The sequence below is a fragment of the Corvus moneduloides genome, chromosome 11 (assembly GCF_009650955.1).
Source record: "Corvus moneduloides isolate bCorMon1 chromosome 11, bCorMon1.pri, whole genome shotgun sequence".
Taxonomy (NCBI): Eukaryota; Metazoa; Chordata; class Aves; order Passeriformes; family Corvidae; genus Corvus; species Corvus moneduloides.
This window is the reverse complement of record NC_045486.1, coordinates 14246395-14265897: the sequence shown is the minus strand read 5'-3', so window position 1 is coordinate 14265897 and position 19503 is coordinate 14246395. Positions and strand designations below refer to the sequence as shown.

The window sequence follows — 19503 nt, the reverse complement described above, 5'->3', positions numbered from 1 at the left end:
GATTCTTTGGAAATTGCTGAATAACTTAGCAATATGCTCTGTATCATTTTTACTGATGACAAGACAGATGTCATCTCTAGTTCATCTGTCTAGAGTATCCTCTTGGATAACTTCTACGTATTCCAATCTGCTGCTTTTCTTCAAGTAGGAAGCACTTCCAAAAACCCTGTTAATTGGCAAATGCCTAAATATTTCACTTATTTGCGAGAAACAAAAATGGAGCATGCTGACTCTTGGGAAGCAATTCCCAGTAAGTATTCCATTTACCAAAAAAAAGAAAAGAAAAAACACACAACACGTCTACACAATTCAAGGGCAAGACTGCTTTTTCAACAGAAATGTGTTGAATCATTTTAAGGTTTCAGGTCTTTGCCTTGTTGTGTTTAATGACTGTAGGTCAGGACAGCTGGTCAGACCTGGAGACTGACTTTTATTGTGTTTTCATGTTTAGATTCATTTTATGCTGTTTATCACTTATGTACTTGAAACAAAAATGGGGTCCTTTCCAACTAAAACCCTTTCAAATCAAGATGTACGTTCCCTCTCCCACTTGTAAGGCCACCATCTCATCAGGCTCCATCAGATCCAGCCAGTTGTGCAGTCCTTCCCCCTGGGCTGTGCAGGATGGGTGCAGGTGGGTGCTGAGCACAGGCAGCACATGCCTGTGCTGGGAGGCAGTTGGGGTTTAGCCACTGGTGTCTCTTATGGAGAAAACTGCCAGTCTGCATAAAAGCTTGGTGTAATGTGTGTTTGAGGGGCAGCATAAAATAAGCAAGTGCTCCAGCTGCCTGCTGGTACACTCAGCATAGAGACCTAGGTGAAAAGAGGGGAAGTTTTCCCACTGTTGAATGAGGCTGAATAGTTCTGGAACAATATGAATTCCCTGTAAATATTCCCCTTCCTTAGAAACAAAACAGCAAGAAGAACAGGGAAAGAGGGGAGGAAGAGAGACAGTGGGAAGGAGAGCAAAGAGGGAGCACCTCCCTATGTGGGCTGTGCATCACCCCCAACATCTCTGAGACAGGCTCAGCTACCAGGGGCTTTCAAATACAGAAGGGACAGATGGGTGGAGGCCATTGGCCAAAAGAAATCTGCCCTGACTGGGAAATGGACTTTACCAAAAGTGAAGTAATTTCCAACATGTTTAAGTCAATGGTGCTACTCATGATGCTCACTTAACACATTTGTGTTGGATTTAGCCTGCAAGTATATGGACTGGCCATTTGATGGTATCTCAGGGAAGAGTGGCTCTTTCTTAATCAAAAAGTCTCAGTTTTAGGGTATCCCTGTTACATCTGGGGTGGGGTTGCAAGAGGCTGCTTCTCTTATACACATATACTTTGTTTTCTTTTTTAACAGCCAGTTCAGGCAACATCTCTGTCATTCTGACTTACACTGTGATTTTAAGATATCATCAGAAACATTTCTTTTAGTGATTGCCAATCGTTAATTGCTTCTCCTGTATGTCTCCATAAACATTACATGTACATATATTGGTATATAGTATTCACGTGTTTATGTTTGTATAAACATACTGTTAATACTGTGTTTCTCCAATAGAGAGCTCTATAAATCTAGACCTCCAGAGATACCTTATAATGACTTAAACATTACACCAGAGATTCCAAGGAGACATGATCAGGATGTAATAATGGGCCAATGTCAAAAAGGATTTATGATTATTATTCATATGACTCAACCATATGCTCCAGCTACTGCTGTAATCTTGCTAGTCTTGGTCTGACATCTGTAGTGATAATGAGTAAAATTGCATTACGCCACAGAAAAAAAATCAAGACACTTAAAAAATAACTAGTGGGCTGCCAGGAGAAACATTGACCTCCTCTGCAGGGTCAAGAGATGGTTTTAAAATATGCTGGATGCTCCTGACAAAGCTGAAGCACTCTGAGGATCTGGCAACCAGCTGTTCTAGCTTTATTAGAGAAGAACTTAAATATAATTGAATTCCTAAACCATCTGTATTTATCACTGCACTTAAACACCATGCATGATCCAATTGTTTCCTGTTTCCTTTTATGTAGGAGGACAAATGGAGATTGGGGAAGATACTTAAATTATGTGTATTTCCAGGACCACCTGAACAGTCATGGTACCTGTCTGCCTGTCCTGGTTAAGCATCAAGTGTTTGAGTGTCTACAGTGGAAAGACAGATATTTCTGGTTTGTTTCCCTCCAACAGTCTTGCTCTGACTCGGTCTTTTATGGAGCAGCCCTCATCTCTGGCTGTATCTGAACCTGGTGCTGGCTGGGAAACAGTAGCTTATTTGTGTCACTTCCAGGCTTCCCTGTCCAGTAGGAATTTAGCAAACATGCAAATACCTTCTGGAGAGATGTACAGACACTGAAAACTCCCTCCTGCTTCTAGACTACTATATAGTGCTGTGCAAGGTAAATATGAGTGCAGACTTCCTTAGTTTCTGTCAAAGTCCATTAATGTTCTGTTACTGGCTGCAGCACTTAGGTGGGAGGTGAAAAGTCATTTGTTTCTCACTGAGAAAGAGAAAACTCAGGTGAAATGGCCTGATGTCAACCCTGTAATCCTGCAGTGGTGGTTAGCGGATGGGCAGCAAGCAAAACTCAAAGCAGCTCATACATAAAGTGGGCTAAATCACAAACCACCAAAGTTGCTGTAAAATCATGGCCAAACATAGCAGTAAAGGACAAATATTTAGGCAGTGTCAATCAGTCAGCTAATGTATGTATCAGCATATTAGTGAGGAAATCCCCAGAAGCTCAGTGGGAGTTTTTCTTTTTGATCTGCCACCACCTGCCCGGCTGCTGGCACCGCCACCGCAGCCACCAGGCAGGCGGGAGCAGCTCCCCTGGGAACCCAACAAGTTGCTCCTTAAGGCAAATAACCACTTCATTAATGCACAGGCAGACTGAGCAATCAGCAGCAGGTGAGGAGCAAAAGGGAACCAGACTAGAGACAAGCTTGTCTGCCTGCCCCAGAAAGGTGTCAGCAAAGCTCCTTCTCTGCTTGTTAACAGCAGCAAATGCTCTTCACTGCTGTCAGACCTGCACAAGCTCCATTCTGCTCACACCAAACTCTGGTGCCTCTCCTCATCCTGCTGAGACCCTCAGCCAGGAGACACATTTGACATCTGTGAAGCCTGCAGTCTTGGCTCACATGAACACTAGCATGGGTAGACTCGAGATGCTGGTTTAAGCACCTGACATCCTCCATCTGTCTTCTTTATTTTTAATTATTTCTTGTCTATAGAGTGACCTAATCAAACAAGCTCCCATGTGATGTCAAGGTTCTTTCTTTGCTTTAATCTCTTCACATTTCTATATAATTTCTTTTTCCTCTGGAACTATCAAAGAATTTTCTTTAACACGCCCATCAATGAAAAACAAAGTCTGCATTCTTGAATTCTAAGTCACACATAAACCGTAAAGATGCTGTTTGCTCAGTGTTGACAGAAGCAGTCGTCTGCCCTAATTTACCTTCATCGTATGTTTTTATTAGAGCTGTGGGAGCATGCATAAACTCACCAGGGGGACATGCACATTACAGGGCTCTTTTCTTAAACTCTCAGCTCTAATAAAAACACACAGGCTACAGCTCTGACCTATATTGGACAGCAATACCTCTCTGTTCTCTGTTCTTTTCATATCAGAACAATTGTCTTTGAGAATATTTGCTTACTGGAAGTCATCACAACATGAGGGAGGAATGGTCTTGGAGAAATGATCTCAGGGGGTTGTCTCTTCCTTGATGTTCTTCTGCTCAGTCCTACAGAAGACCTTAGTGATGCTTTACCTCTAACTCAGGTGTCAAGGCTGATATCCCTATTTTAACACAATTATTTTTCAGGTGCTTAGGGGGAGAGTGGTTCCACTCCACTACCACTACTGAGCCTCCAACAGTAACTAAAATGACCATATTGCTACAGGTTCACATTATTCTAAACAGGATTTCCATGCAAAATTTTTGAGGCCCTACTGATAAGGGCTTTTTTCGAGGCCCAGCTGATAAGTATTAGATATGGATGTATACATCCACATGCATACACATCAAATGGAGACAATCTGAGCTCAGCAGTAGAGTGGGTATCACTGGCTGATTGGGATGCTTTGTATTCAACTTGCAGAAATCACCTAGATTAGAGAAAGGTATCATTTGATCTTCCATTTTTCCACAGATGCTGCCAAATAGTTTTCTAAATCAGTCCCAAATGTGGCCTGGTCTCTGTGTTGGGCCAGTGTGAATATAGTAGTGGTTTTGTTCCTCCTTGCTACCTTTTCTTCTCCCCCCACACTTCCTCCCAGACTTTGGGGCGAGAGTACTGAGCCCCAGAATATCGCTCGAGTTAGACAAAACAAAGCTCCAATGTGCACTAGATATAATAACCTGCAATGTCTCCCCTGTCATCCCAAATTACTGGAACACACGGTGCTCCAGCCCTGCCTGACTACATTCCTGCCTGCTGGAGAGCCGTGCTCCCTCCTCCTCAGCTGGGCTCGTGCAGGGTCACTGTTGGCTCCTTCTTGCCGCAATGTGCCGGCACCGCGCTCCTCTTCCCTCGGGGATCACGGGCAGGTGCTGCTTACCCTGAGCACCTGCAGGGACCTTCAGGAATCACGCAGCTTCTCAGAAATGTGTGGGGCTTGCTGAAAATTAGTCACTGCCAGTGAGTCAGGCAGACCAGGCTTCCCAATACCTGCCTTAGGCAGTGGCACGAACCCACCTCCTCAGTGGGAGTTAGGGGGAAACTTTTCCTTCCATGCCAGCTGGAAAGGCTGCACATTTGGGAACTTTGTTTCAAAAATATCTCTTCTGTGACATGTTATGCAAGCCATTTCTGTAAAGATCCTGACTACACATTCGGAAAGCTCTCTGCTGTCATGAGGAGAGAGGTCTTGGCAAGAAGTGTAATCAATTGATTGCTTTCTTACTGAAGTTCATTGTAATGTTGGGCTTTCACCTTGTGTTTTCTGGTGGTTGTTGAGAAACAGCTGCAGTCCAAATAAATATGCTCCTGGCTCTCCTGTGCAAGACACATATTGCTGCAGTCTGAGGTGCCTGTAAGGGCTGATGTACAGTTTCAGCCTTAGAGCTCTTACGGTCCTAAAATAAATCAGGCCCATTGAAACAGTCTTTGTAGTAGGTCTTCGAAGAATCATCTCAGCCATGCAGGAACAGCTTAGAAAGCCCTTGATAAAACATGCAGCAAGTGCCAACAGCCAAGTCACCACAAGTACTTGAAGGTAGTAGACTCTTCCATTCAATTTGGTGGACCAGAATAAAATGTTTTCCAGAAGCACATGGTGAGGGAATCCACACCTACCACTTTATGGCAGTCCTGTGTGCCTGAGAGAAGTTTGAGGGTACACAGTGACACATTGCTAATCTCTCCTGGTGTACTCACTGGCACAGCTGAAAGATAAAGGTGTAAAAACCAAGATTTCAGGTAAATCAATGAAAATACGGCAAAAAGTGGTAAAACATGTTCTCCCATAAATCAGTGAATCGCAACATCACTTGTATTTTTTCTCCACATATCCCCTCATAGACTGCATACTGCATCCATCAAAGGGCTGAAGCCTCAAATAGCTCTGAGATTGTGTATGTGGTGTTTCTAATCAGTGATGTTTTGTGCTCTATTCCCTTACTGCTGCCTTGCTCTTACATCTACTTGTCTTTTTTAAGAAAGTTAATGATGGAAAGGATTTTATTTTGTAGGATGGCCTTTGCTCTCATCTTCCATCATTTTTCTTCTCTTTAGCTGATTGAAAAAACCAGCAAACACGGCAAAATCCCAAAGGTGTGATCTGACACAGAGCCAGCGAAGACCCACCCACCCAGCAAACCAGATTTTTTACAGTTCTTTCTTGAAGCGTGAGTATATGAATTTGGAATTCTAAGGGATCAAAAGGGCTTGTTTTGGTTTTATTTGGTTTGCACAATATAATATTTTACTTCCAGCAACATTATTTAATGGTGATCATGGCTATGCCAAGAAGACTGATGCCAGACACTAGGAAAAACAGACTTAATGTTGCTTTTCTTTGTGTATAGGAATGATTAAGTATTGTCAACGGTGGTGGAAGAACAATATCACTTAAAAGTGCATTTGCACAGGGTTAAGAAAGGTCTTTTGGTACAATTCAACCTGTATTGTTGCCACTCTACCTAAGATTTCCATCCAGGAGCAGTGGCCAAAACCATCCTGAGGAAATTACCTCCCAGTGGTGACAGTGTGAGAATAGTCACTACCACACTCATATCACAGGGATCTCATATCTTTCAAAGAACTTTCTCTCATCCTTGCAGTAGTGGTTTGTGAAACAAATGAGGTCCTGTAAGTGAAAACATCAGTAGAGAAGTGACCTTCATACACAGAAGTATAAAATAACAAATCCAGCATCGCAAGGAGCCAACGCTGCAGTGCACACGGATGGAAGCAGACAAAATAAATTAGAACAGTGTTGATATCTGCTGTATGCCCCAGTATCTTGGTGGATATGTAAAGTCCCCATACATTTTTATTTTTCTAGTTACCTATACTCAGATTTTTACAAGCCCAGAACCTGCTTTATAGATGTTTTCCCTGTCATTAGTAACAAATTAAGGGAAGGACTACTGTAACTTCAGTAACTAATTGAGTAGTAATTTGATCATAAGTTAGATGGCAAAAGGGTTTTTTTTGTTTGCAGTAATAATTTTTACTCTGTTTTATGCCCTTTAATTTAAGATTAAAACCACTTTTTTAAACAACCACCTTAAAATTCGGAACAACAAAAAAAAAAAAACTCAGAAAAGGAAGTAGATGAATACTAGTTTCAGGATGTTTTTATTAGAATACTTTTAGAAGAAATTGTTGGTGAAATATTGTTCTTGTAACTCAGTTTTCCTTACTACTGAGGAAAATCAGAAGCAGAAAAGGAGGTGGTTTCTGGTCACACCACAAGCCTCCAGAATTAGGGCTCAGTCTTACTGTTTAAACTTGTAAAACGTGTAGGCTCATCGTGTAATTCAGGGGACTCACTCCAATGGGCTGGAAATTGCCCCAGCCTGTTCACCTGGGCTCCCTCTGACCAGATGTGCCAGCCTGTGTCCCAAATTCCCATCCCCGTGTCCCAGCTTTCAGTACCTGTGTCCCCAGTGCCAACAGGAAGGAGCCAACACAACTCAGCCACAACAGAGTGTCGCGCCAGAAGAGATTCCTTTATTCCAGAGATTGATGTGTTTTATAGCAGTAACAGAAATATCTTTACGTGTAAATTCTAGCAATGACCCACTGAGCTCAACAGATTTAACCCAGGAAAGAATTTGAACAGCACATCTGAAGCAGAAAAAGCAGAAACAGAAAAACAGAGTGGTTTTGGTTACTTTTGGATTCTTTTTATTTTCATTTTACTGTTTTATATGCTGAGTTCTGGAAGTTTAAATGCCTCTTCCATGGGAAGAAGACCCAGCAGAGGCCGAAACTAGGCACTTTTGTATACCTGGTCCTATGCTTTCACCTAATGCATGTGTGACACTTGGCATACAGAGCTACACAGCCAGCCAGCTGTGCAAGCAGCATGGCAATAACATTTTTGTTTTCTGTGTTTATTACACACCCTTCCATCACCTGCGAGCGGGCTTAAACCAAAGTTGTAAAACTACTACTGCTACACAAACAAGATAAAACTCTAAACCAGGGAAAAGTTAAGGTGCTGCCTTAACAATTCAACCAGCTGAAATATTTTCTCTCTGGAGTGAAATGGGCCTCTCCCATTATCACACTTAACAAACAGCAGGTTATTAGGTGGCTCAGTGCAAGAGTGCCCAACTCACTGTAAGAAATTCCTGATTTGTATTCAGCTTCATGGGGAGCAAAACATAGATTATGCCTGGAAGTTGCTTACGAAATTTCTCTCAGTCTGACCTGAAGATCAGGTTGTTTCCAGCTTTAGCAGCCTCTTGGAATCACCTATTCCCATCCCTGTGCTGCCCAGAGCTCCACCTTGCCCGAGCAGTGAGCGTCCTCGGGTGGCTGCTGTACCACGGGAACCCCTGGGACTGCCCTGAGGGATGGGGAGGGAGGAGCTGCAGGGACTGGAGCTGCTGAGCCAAATAAACCTATTTTTATTTTGTCAGGTACTCTCTTTTTGCCATGCAGTTTCCTGTTTTCCTTGGAGGTATCCTTGTTATTAAAAATGTCCTGTGATTAATGAAGCTGCTGGAGCAGACCCCACAGAACCTCTCCAGTCCTGGTGAGTCCACATAGGGTTTCTCCAGTACAGCTGTGGCACTTGTCCTGCTGCGAGGGGCCAGGACTGGAGGGGTTAAATGGCTTCTGCTGTGGATTCTCCTAACGAGCGGTTGTGTCTGTGGGAGCTTGTAACTCAGCTGGTGTGCACCCACATCACTCGGGGCTGTGGGAGCCGCCTTTGCCGCCAGGGCTGAGATTACAGAGCAGTTTCCTCCCTGGCCTTGTGACCACGCACACACACGTGCACGTTTCCAAAATAACCCACTCTGGGGCATGAGGGGATTTTTGGTGGATTTGCTACATGACAGAATGTGCACCAAAATCTTTTGAGCTTTTTGGGGTTATGAGAGGATAGCAAGGATGCGCTTCCCATTAGTCAAAAAATTCCAGCCTCCCTCTATTCCAGTGACAAAAAATCCAACTACAGTGAGTCACTTGGTGTGCCTCTTCCCAAGCCTCCTCTCCTCCAGCCATCCACCTCTTTGCAGAAAGCATTGCTTTCACTTCCCTCACTGCAAAGGCAAAAACTATTGCCCTCTGCTCTCTCTTCCTCTTCTAATAAAACCTGTTCTTCGTTTTTCTAGAAAATCCTTGCTTCTCATTTCCCCCTCAATCCTTTGAATACTGTCTGCTCCCCTGCTTAGACCAAACAAATGAGTGGAATTTGGCCCCATATTGACCACCTAGACAGGACCCCAGACTCAGGGTTCACAGGAAGTCCCCTCGAGCGTTTCAGCGCAAAAGGCACTGTTCTATTCTCTCCCACACCACTGTAAGCAAAGGGCTGCATTACTCAGTCACAACAGTGTTTCAGCCCCAGTGGTCCCACAGTTTCCATGAAGCATTGGCTGGAGTATCCCTGAGAACCCTCCTTTGCTAAGGCCCCTGCACTGATTTTTGTTTTCTTCCATTACCGTGATATTTTCATTCAGAGAAGTCAAACCCTCTGTCTTCACTCTGCCTCACTCACATGAGCAGAGTTGGCTCATCTGGTTGTCAAGGAAAGATCTGGTCCTGTTACTCTTTTGGTATCTTTTTCTGTTAATTTTGTCTTCTGCACTTAAGGCTATGTGAAGACATCTGACATTTTAAAGCAACCTCTGTAACATCTCTAAATTAAACACTCTGTCTTATTTATTAGTTTGGTTTATCTTTGCTATCATGTACCATAAAGCTGCAAGCTCTACGTCTTTTCAGAAAACAAACATGACTGACAGCAATCCTTATACAGAAAAGCTGAAGCAAACCATGCTTTGAAGGATTTTCTGTTGGGGTTCATAATAGCATGGAGTTAAAAGAGAGAAAATAGGTTCCTTGGAGCATAAGATCGTAAAATGCTAATTTCAGTGACACAGTGGTGGACTGAGTAAATATAGAAAGGATTTATTATGAAGTTCTTTAGTGTTGTTGGCACTAACAGCAAATTGCTGGGCAACATTATATTGCCAAAATCCAGGAAATAGCACAAACATTGAACCACTGTATTTTCAATGACAATAATGACTGAAGCTTTGGTATTGGTTGGCATCCCCACAAAAGGCACATGTTGGCATGTTCAGGAATGTAAATGATAGATCTGCTGCTTGAAGTTTATAATTATTTAATCAAACCCAGACTGCAGAACCTGGAGGGACATCATGTATCCTTAAAGAAGAAGAAAGAGGGAGAAAGAGAGAGAGAGGAAGAAAGAAAGTCATACTTTGCAAATGACGGAATGTATTGGTCCTCTGGGTGTGCCCACCAGGCATCTGGGACTGCTGCAGAGTTCGTGGGTGATCCTTCCTGCTCGCCACATCACCATGTATTTAAGTAGCCCTTCAGAAAACAAATTGCCGACAATCTCTTTTATGTGCTGATGGAAGTCAGATCAATTATCTCTGTTTCCTTTCATGGAAGAAAGAAAATCTACAGATCAGGACAGGAAACCACTCATTTGATGAACTATTTCTACACTACTGTACACAGACACACAACCTCCCTCCTTCCCTCCTGCAGACAGACATGCACAGAGCTACAAGGCCTCCCTCTCTTCTAGACACACACAGAGAGGCACATTATTTTCAGCTCACATTTCACATTTAGATTACTATTATGGAATTTCAAGAAGACTTATTTTGTTTCCATTTCTTGGTTTAGAAAAAAAAAAAAGAGATAATGAACATTCCGTTTTGAGAAATAAATCTCCCTGCACTCTGTGTTCTGGCTGTAAGAGCCTGAGTAGCAGAGCTCTTCTGCATTCCCAGCCCGGGCTTTGCTGCCGACTCAGCTTTCAATTTAGTCCTAGCGTGATGGAAAAAGAAAAAAGTCTTTCAAAAGCAGTAATTGTGTGTTTCTGGGGAGAGAGAACAAATTACTAAATCAAATTAGCATTACATTTCATTCCTAGACCCTAGGAGATTCAAGGATTTACATAATATACTTTCTTAAATTACGTTGTTAGTGTAAATATTAAGATTCTGCACAAAGTCCCTGAGAAGTGATGCACTGTTAGCTGATGTCATCATGCAATGTTTAAAAAAAGAAAAAAAAGGGAAGAAATGGCTTAGCTCCACATATAAACACATGATTGCACTATTTTTAAAAATAAAAGTGCAGGATTTAAATATATTCTGAATAATGTAATGTCATTAATCCATTCACTCTGTATGCTAGGAATACTTAAATTGTTTTTTCCTTTTCTGTCTTCACAGATGAAAATATTTGCTGTAGGGTATTTCTGGATGTTGAAGATGAAATCCAGGCCCCACATAAGGCTGGAAGAGTTACTACGGGTTTCAATGGGGTCATCATTTGACTCCAAAAGGCTGGTTTTTAGAACATAATTGACTTATATCAATAAGGGTTCTCAATATTACTCCATTTCCCACCCCAAATTTTCATATCTAGTGACCTTTTCCTTATTCATATCACCAAATTCTCTGTAATTCTCTCACACTTTATTGATTTCTTTCTTACAGCACCAATTTAGGGCCACGTTTCCATGCAGGGCCCCACGGCCCATTATTTCCCTGTGGGCAGCTCTCACACACTGCCACACCAGCCAGTGGCACCAGGCTGCTGCCAGCTCAAGTTTTAAAATTCACTCTGACAAAAAAATGCTGCAGTGATCAAAATAAAATGAAAAAAGTCTTCCAAGTCTGGAGCATGTGCATTTGATAATTAATCAGAGTATAACGGAGAGAATGTTATTGTTAATTTTATAAGTTTCAGGTTCACCAAAGAGCTGCAAACGGTACCAGGAGAGATGAACTAAAATTGCATTTGTCTCCTAAGACCATATAAAGGATAGTCAGTGCTGCTGTAGTTGTTGCATTAAAACTACCCATTTGAGGAGTTAAGCCACAACAGCATAAAGAAATACACAACCGATGTTTAATTCTTTATAATTTAAAGATGACTTGAAAAGCAATACAAAACAAAGACAGCATTGAAACCTACGTGAGTCAAAAAGCTTCATAACCCTAAAAAAATTACTGAATTGTTGGGTTTTTTACGTTGGTTTCTGTAGTTCTGTCAATCCTAGAATGCTCTGTATGTGTTTTCTGTGTTTCATACAACAAATGCTCCCCACAAATTTGTGCAATGATATGCAATATATTCAGGAAAACTAATTACTGAAGCAGAGTAGAAAGGAAAGTTATCTCTAAAGCCAGAGGGATAGAACCATTTTGTATAATGAGACCTCACAGTCCACATAAAATTTCTTTTATTTAATCTACCTGTGCATAGAAGCCTATTATTTAAAAAGAAATAATAATTGGAAGAATAAATTCTGCAGCTGAAAGACATACTAAAGGCATGTAAATTGTGAAACATAAAGTTGCAGACGTTTTAAAACTTTTTTACTAACAATAATTATGAAGGGTTCATTTAGAGTTCTAGTATATTATGCTACCTTCTACTACCTGGCAAATGGGCATTTATATTAAAAGAGCATTAGGAAAAAATGGACAATGACCCTTTCTTCTTATCTTTTCTTTTAGCTTTCTTTTCTTGACAAGGAATGTCGAATTTGCATTTAAATTTCCTGGGGTTTGTCTGCTTGTCAGCACCAAGGCCATCTCTGTGATTCACAGGTTTTGCATTTAATGATTTTCTCAAACAAAATGAAAAACTTTCTTTTTTAGTTCTCCTTTTGAAATCTCCGGTACTAACATCAGATTTTAAATTAATGTCTGACCAATGAAAGATGTATGTTGATTTTTCAATTCAGAGTTCTTTTGAAAAATAAATTAATTATTTATAAAAACCAAAATAAACCAAAACAGGATCACTCAGGAAAGCCTTCACTCAGCAAGGAATTTATAAGGATCAGCTGGAAAGGTGAAGGAATATCTACAATGTCTGATTATACTCATATGAAAGTCATAACCTATGCACTTTTTTTTCACTGTGTTGCACAATATTTCATTTCCTGCTAAATTTTCTAGGGGTGCTGGATATCTGCTGTTCTTTCTCAAAGCCTGAATTTTTAAATGAGGCAGATCCATTACCCAAAGCCTCATCCTCTCTGCAGCTGATCCCAAACCCAGTGAAATCAGGGGAGACCATGTGTGAAGGTCAGACATGCCACCTGTTCCATGCAGGCACGGCTTCCCTGAAACCAAAGAGCCACTCCACACCAGCAGGATAACTCCACACAGAGGTTGGTTTCAACTGGCATTTCAAAACTGGCTCAATTTCTCAACACACATAACTCTCCGTATTTGAATCATGTAGAACATGTATTTTGCATATCAATAGGTTCATTACTGATAATGTATCAAACTGTATCCCCAGTGCTGAAGACAGTCCCTGGGTAGCCCTAGTTTAAGTATTAATACAAATCGAGAGAACTGGGCTTAGTTCTTAGCTCACTTATGTTCCAAAAATGTATTTCCATTTCAACACTTTCTATTTTCTTTCTTACATTTCCAAAATGACCTTGTTCTTTCCCAGATGCTGCTGCAGTCTCTGCCATAGGACAGACAAGATCAGGATCATGGGCAGCTTTTAATCAAAAAAGGTACAGACATGCCTTTGGTGGAAAAGGTGTGAGCACTGGCAGCACAAATGTACTCCTTTACTTCAGCCAAACCATGCAGATGCCCCTGGCATGGCCTTTGGAGATGTCTCAAATACAGAGTGTAACTAAAAGTGCAGTACACTGGTCTGATTGCTTATTGGAAAAACTTTTCTACCTGCTTAGAATGAGCCCTGTTGATAAATTGAGTGCTGCTGAATGAACCAGTTTGCTCAGCCAACCCTTGGAGATTGTGGCTATGCTCTTGCTCTGGAAGGTAGCATTGCATGGAACTGAGCAGACACAGCACTGTAGTGCCAAGAGTATCTGGGAATATCCAGAACCCTGGGAGGATAGATTTTGTCCCTGGGAGGACAGGAGTACAAAGCATTTAAAAATCTTACGAGGTTGCTGTTAAAACTAGAAAAATACCAAAACTGTGGTTGAAGTCCTATTTAAATTCTATTCTGCACTGTTTTCCATGATATTTGAAAACCTGGTAATAGTTCAGCAGCCTATCTAAGAAAAAAACCTTACTTTTCTGAAACTGGGAGTACTGACAAGATTACAGCAGCTGGGTGTCTATTACCCTAAGCTACATTGTACAGAGCTAAAATGGATCTTCCTACAGAAAGCTAATCAAGGTGGAAGAGAAAAATTGGGTTCATTAACAATCCCTGTCACTGAGAAGTCAAATCATTTTTCACTCTTTAGTTGAGTCCAATTACAGAGATATTGCTAGAAACTCTTTTTCTGTGACAGAGAGCTTTGACAGTGGTTTTTCTTTTTTGGCACTTTGCTTATTGCTCACTCACATTGCACCCATTGCTGAGTGGAGATTAACACCTGTTCCTGTTTTAACAGAAAATGATGGATGGTGCCATTACTGGCACAGCTCTCTGCGAACAAAATTAACGTTGTGTGCATTAACTTTGTAGTTACAGCAATTACCACAATTACTTTCGAATCACAGCTTGCACAGACCCTGCACCAAAGCTGAAAAACTGAGAACAGCCATCCTCCCGTTTTCTTGGAGAGGGTTGGAGGCAAAATGCAAGCTTGCTCCATGCCTCCCTTGAGCCAAGGGAAAGCTATAAAGCACCCCTCTCACTTTGCCCTCTCAGCTAGGGATTTTCATAACACTCCTCTCCAATATATATAAGGTTCTCACATTTCAGTTTATAGCTACATTTGACTCAAATATGAAATGGATATTTATAAAGCCTGAGTCAAATCTCCAGTGCTTATCTGGATTTTTGAAACCTGACCCATGTGGCTAAGTTAATGGGCACAGTTGTATTTTGGCTTTAAATATATGTGTCAGTGGTACCACTCGACATAATTCACCTCACCTGGTGTTGGCTGTTGGAGGTTTGAGTTCCAGGCTAAGCTGCTCATCAAGGTTCCCTCTAGAGCCATTGGGGATCAAGACGTGTCACTCCAGCAAAGACAGAGTGCTGGTATTCGTGGCATCGGTTGCCATTCAGAAGAACCTATTTCTTTCCTGGACTATAGAGGGAGCCAAGACAACTGGCTTGGACCAGGAGCCCAGCTGTTATTTAGGATTAAATTCAGAGCCATCTGATGAGGAGAAGGAAAATTGCCATCTCTAGACAGTGACTTGCTGCCTTTGAGCTGGAGCAGCCAGGTAAGCAGCTGTCTGTCCCACAGCAGCATGTTCTGCTGGATACACTTCTCTAGCAAGGTAGAGGAGTCCCTGAAAGTAACTTTTCTTCTTCTCTTGTTAGCAGGCTGAGCTCCTTAAAGTGAGATGTATAAAACTCTTGACTCATACTTTCTGAAATGTGATGCTTAAAAACTTAGTTGTAAAAAGATCTAATACTCTCTAGATTATTAAATCTACAGCTAATAAAAACATTAGTGACAATTTTCTTCTCTGCAGCTAACTGTGAAACTCAACATCCTTTCTTTGTTTTGTGGTGAGACCAGAAAAAGTAACTTTGGGATTTAATCTGATATAAAATGTTCTCTATCACACTTTGCATAAAAATTGTTCTCACAAATATATATATTTTCCAGAAAGAAAAAACCAAAGCAATTCCCATATCACATTTCAACTAATTATCCCCATTCATACAAACCAACCCTTATATCTCCCTGTTGACAGCGCTGCGTTTTCATTTCTTCTCTTCTCTTTTTTTCCTAGTACATTTGTAGCATGTGGATCAAAGGTTTATGGATTCTCGTCTCTTCTTGAACCCACAAGCAAAGTAGCAACACAGCCAAGTTTTAAAAGTTTGCAAATCATTAAGAAACAAAACAGACAAAACACATGGTGTTCCCAAGAAACTTGAGACATGAAAGCATCTGTGCTGTGATGAACGTACACAAAATCTGTTGGGACTAGACTTGGTTGTTTAGTAGGGCCTGGAATGCACCATGATTCAGTTCTCCTGTTGCAACTTTCAGGGATCAGTCTATATATTTTGCCACAAATCCCCCAAATGCTCTCTCTGCAATGGAATTAAACTTGTCCATTACTCTGGACTGAACCTCAAATTTTTGGACTGTCTGATCTCCATCCAGATTTTAAGTACGTGCCTCATAATACATGTACTACTTAAAGCTCTGCAGAATTTCCTAGGTTTTGGGTTGTTTACAAGCTTTATGTGAAAAACTCTGTTTATTGAAGCTGGGGGGGCTTTGCCACTGCGTTCAGGATTTCCTGTTGCTGTTTCCTTGCCGTGGCCTCTCATGACAGACTGCTCCTTGTCTCCTTTCCTGTGTCTCTACCTGACACTGGTTAGCCTGGCTGCACACAGGAGCAGTGTCAGGCAGGAAGCTGAACGTGCTACTTCATGCTGGTATTGCCCTCTTTTGCCACTCTGCTCATAACCTGCTTTTCTCAGTGCCAGTCCTTTAATCAGGCTGCACTGAGGGACTAAACTGACTGTCTTATGAAAGTCTTACACCTATGTAGTTGCCTTCATCAAAATGTTTGGCAAGACTTATTTTTCCATATAGCCATCTTGACTGGCACCAATTATACTGTCATCCTTTAATTTTATACTAATTGAAGCTCTTATCAGCTTTTCCATTATATTGCTTAGGACTGATGCCAAAATAACTGCCCTGTAATTACTGTGATCCTTCTGCTTCCTCACTTTGGCTTCTGGCAGCATTGCATATTTCTACTGTTCCCTAACAACCTTTGGATTTATAGTGCATGGACTCTTCGATATAAAAATATTCATCTCAAATAGAAGGATTTTAACAGTGACTTCTCAGACAATGTGATGCAAGGGAGCTTATTATCTTTGGGCCATTTATTGTATCATCTTATTTGTCTTCAAGTACTAAACAGTAGAGTGTGTGTGTGTGTATCTGCATGTGTCTATTACAATATATATTATTTCTCTCTTATCTATAGTGTTAATAACACTGTTGTTTTAAACAATTCTTGCAATCTGTGCATACCACTTTAAAGATTTGCAAGGGAGACAATATAGTCCTGAAAAACACTTCCTATTTTTCTTAGTAACATATATTTCCCTAGATTTCTTTGTCATATTTCTACATTTCTTTAATTGCTAATTTATGGTACCACTGTTTAATTTGATATACATATATGTACATCCATACAAGCAAAAGAACCTTTTCCATGTTATGCAGCAATGTTGTGGCATGTTTTGGTGTTTTCTGCCAAAAAAGGGAGACATAATCACAAACATTGCTCATATGTAATCAAAGCATCAGAAAAGATGTTCTGACTGAATTTAATCCATTCTGTGCTGAATGGTGTTATTTTACAGCCCAGAGCATTTATTCTGGTGTGTTCCAGTAAAGACATAATAGGAATAATAAAACAAGATACCCTCCACTGGAACTCCTCATTTTTTCCCTTTTCCATTGTCCTTTCTTCTCCCTGTGTTTAAACATGAGTTGTTTAGCAATTCTACTTGTTCTTCTAAACTCATTCACTTTTCCTTCAAATGGTCAGTATACATCTGTCACTGCAGCAATGCACATCAACAGAGCAGCTTGAAGCTTCCCAATGACATCCTAGCAGCTGAAGCCTGCATTCTCAATTAACTGGGGTTTAGATCTCTCCTGTTTACTGCAGTTTCACAAGAGAATGATATTTTATAAACACCTGGTAATTTAATTAAAATAAGGAGCTGGACTTTTAACAAGAGATTGGGGTTTTTTTTAAGGTTTGGCATTCAGAAATAAAACAGATGTATATTGTGCTTTCTAAGGTTCCAGGAGATCTTGTCAAAAGTGTCTGGCTTATACAGTTATTTTTATGTTATATCTAAGTGTATATTACTCTTTGTTTTCATGTATTAATACATGTATATTATTTCATAAATGAGTTTTGTTTTCTTATAATGGAGGAGTACTTTTGGTAATTGCCCACAGCTCTGCATATAAATGTGCTCTACAAAGGTGTTTTGATTAAAGATGTCTGGCTGCAGCTTCATTAAACAAACTGTTAATTAATCTCAAATATTATCTAGGATGCCAAAGGCTTTTCCTTTGTAGACAAGTAGGTTTATCTGTGGAATCTCCAGCCATTGGGGCTTTCTCTCCTCCTGTATATGCCAAGCCCATGAAGTTTTTTCCCCACACAGAGCACTGGCTATTGTGGTGCATGTGCAGCCAAGAACTAAAGCTTTCCCCTGTAGCTTTGAGCTGCCAGACCACGTTCCCCACCTGGACTGGACTCCTGTCCTCACACTGTGGAATGTAGATCTCACCTGTAAAGTTGCATCAAGGAAAAACACAAGATCAGCTTGTCTCGTAGGACATCAGGCTTTTTCAAGCATTATTCTTAAAAGAGAACATTTGCTAAGAAAGGAAATAGTAGCCATTCCCACAAAAATGTTCCCATTAGATCCTGCAGATTTCACCAGTTCCTGATCTCTTGGCTCAGCTCTTACTACTTAATAATGATGGACAAAACCAAGAGGAATCAGTCCTTAAAACATCTCAGAAGACAAAGTTTTGGGCTAGACACACCATCTAGTGTGCCAGGCTCGCTCTCAGTCAGATCCTGCCCCTGGTTGTGCTAATTTAAATCTACTGCAAGACTGACGACTTCAATAATGCTCTAACCAAGGAAGTGACATCCTGAATTTTGACCTATTTTTCTTTATTACATCATCTCTGCTCGCTTTAATCTGCTTTGTCTCAGAGTATGTTCTTGTCTTTTGCATCAGCTACTGAGTTCTGTCTGAATCTTAGTTTCAGCTTCTGTTTGCCTCTGATCTTTTTCTCATTCTTCTAATGAAAATACCAAAAGATGGTAAAAAAGGGGGTTTTTTTCTGGAATAAGCATGAATATAATAAGAAGGAATATAATAGTTCTTTCAGTCTCCTCTGATTACAAAAACAAACAAACAGAAAATGTTATGGAGCAGCTAGTGGAGGAAAAAGGACAACTACAAGTGAACTTAAATTTAGAATTATGAGTTTGAGCCAAAGCCCTCTGAGGACCATGAGAGTCTTTCCACCCACTTCAGAACGATGTGGAGCACACCTTGTCCTACCTACCCCACTACTTAGCACAGATTTGGGTAAGAGCTGTGTTAACAGCCCAGGGAAACATTCTTGAAGGTTAAACCCACCTTATTTTCAAAGGGAAACTTTGACAAATTTTGCCAGACTCTGGACCTTAATTAAAACACTGGAACATTTCAAAGTGACATCTCTGTTAATGTATTTTTCTTCCATATTCCTTCTCGGGTGGATCAAGTAAACTAAAGTAAAAAAGAGCATCTCTGCTGGAAGTTTTTCTTTCATTCAGATGCCTACCCACACCCCAGTCACAGAGAGGAAAAAGGATTTGACCTCCTCAATATCTTATGCAGAACTAAAGTTATTTATACAAGTTGCCCTGTTATTACAGGAACACATCTGCTGTCTTTAAAAATATATTATTGCCAGTCATACTGTTCCTGTGATGATCTTGTGTATCAGAACTATATTTAGAAGCACCTTCTGCTCCAAATAAATGCGAAATGAGTCTGTAATTACAGTTTAAATCTAACTTTGTGAGAAATTGGTTACTGTGATCCACTAAAAAGATTTCAGGTCTACTCATGCTCCCCTTTTGACAGGACCAGCCACACGTATTCTGCACCACTTGTGAGGTGCAGGTGGTGCCCCTTTGGTGTCATTGGGTACTTTGGGTCAAGAAAACTGGAATTTCCTGTTTTCGTGAAAATCACATTTTTTTAAAAAATAAAAACATTTGAGGGTTGTTGTGTTCCAAAGCAATGACTGTTTTCCAATGTTTCTGAGGAAATGG

At 40.8% G+C, this 19503-nt stretch overlaps 1 long non-coding RNA gene across 1 annotated transcript; it reads left to right on the top strand.

The window, feature by feature from the left end:
* The first annotated feature begins 5756 nt into the window (after nt 1-5756).
* Nucleotides 5757-19261, top strand: LOC116449629. Its single transcript, XR_004242472.1, has 5 exons — nt 5757-5865; nt 8113-12872; nt 13166-13232; nt 14745-14877; nt 15397-19261. It is a non-coding gene; the product is annotated as an uncharacterized LOC116449629 (long non-coding RNA).
* The last annotated feature ends 242 nt before the right edge of the window (nt 19262-19503 follow it).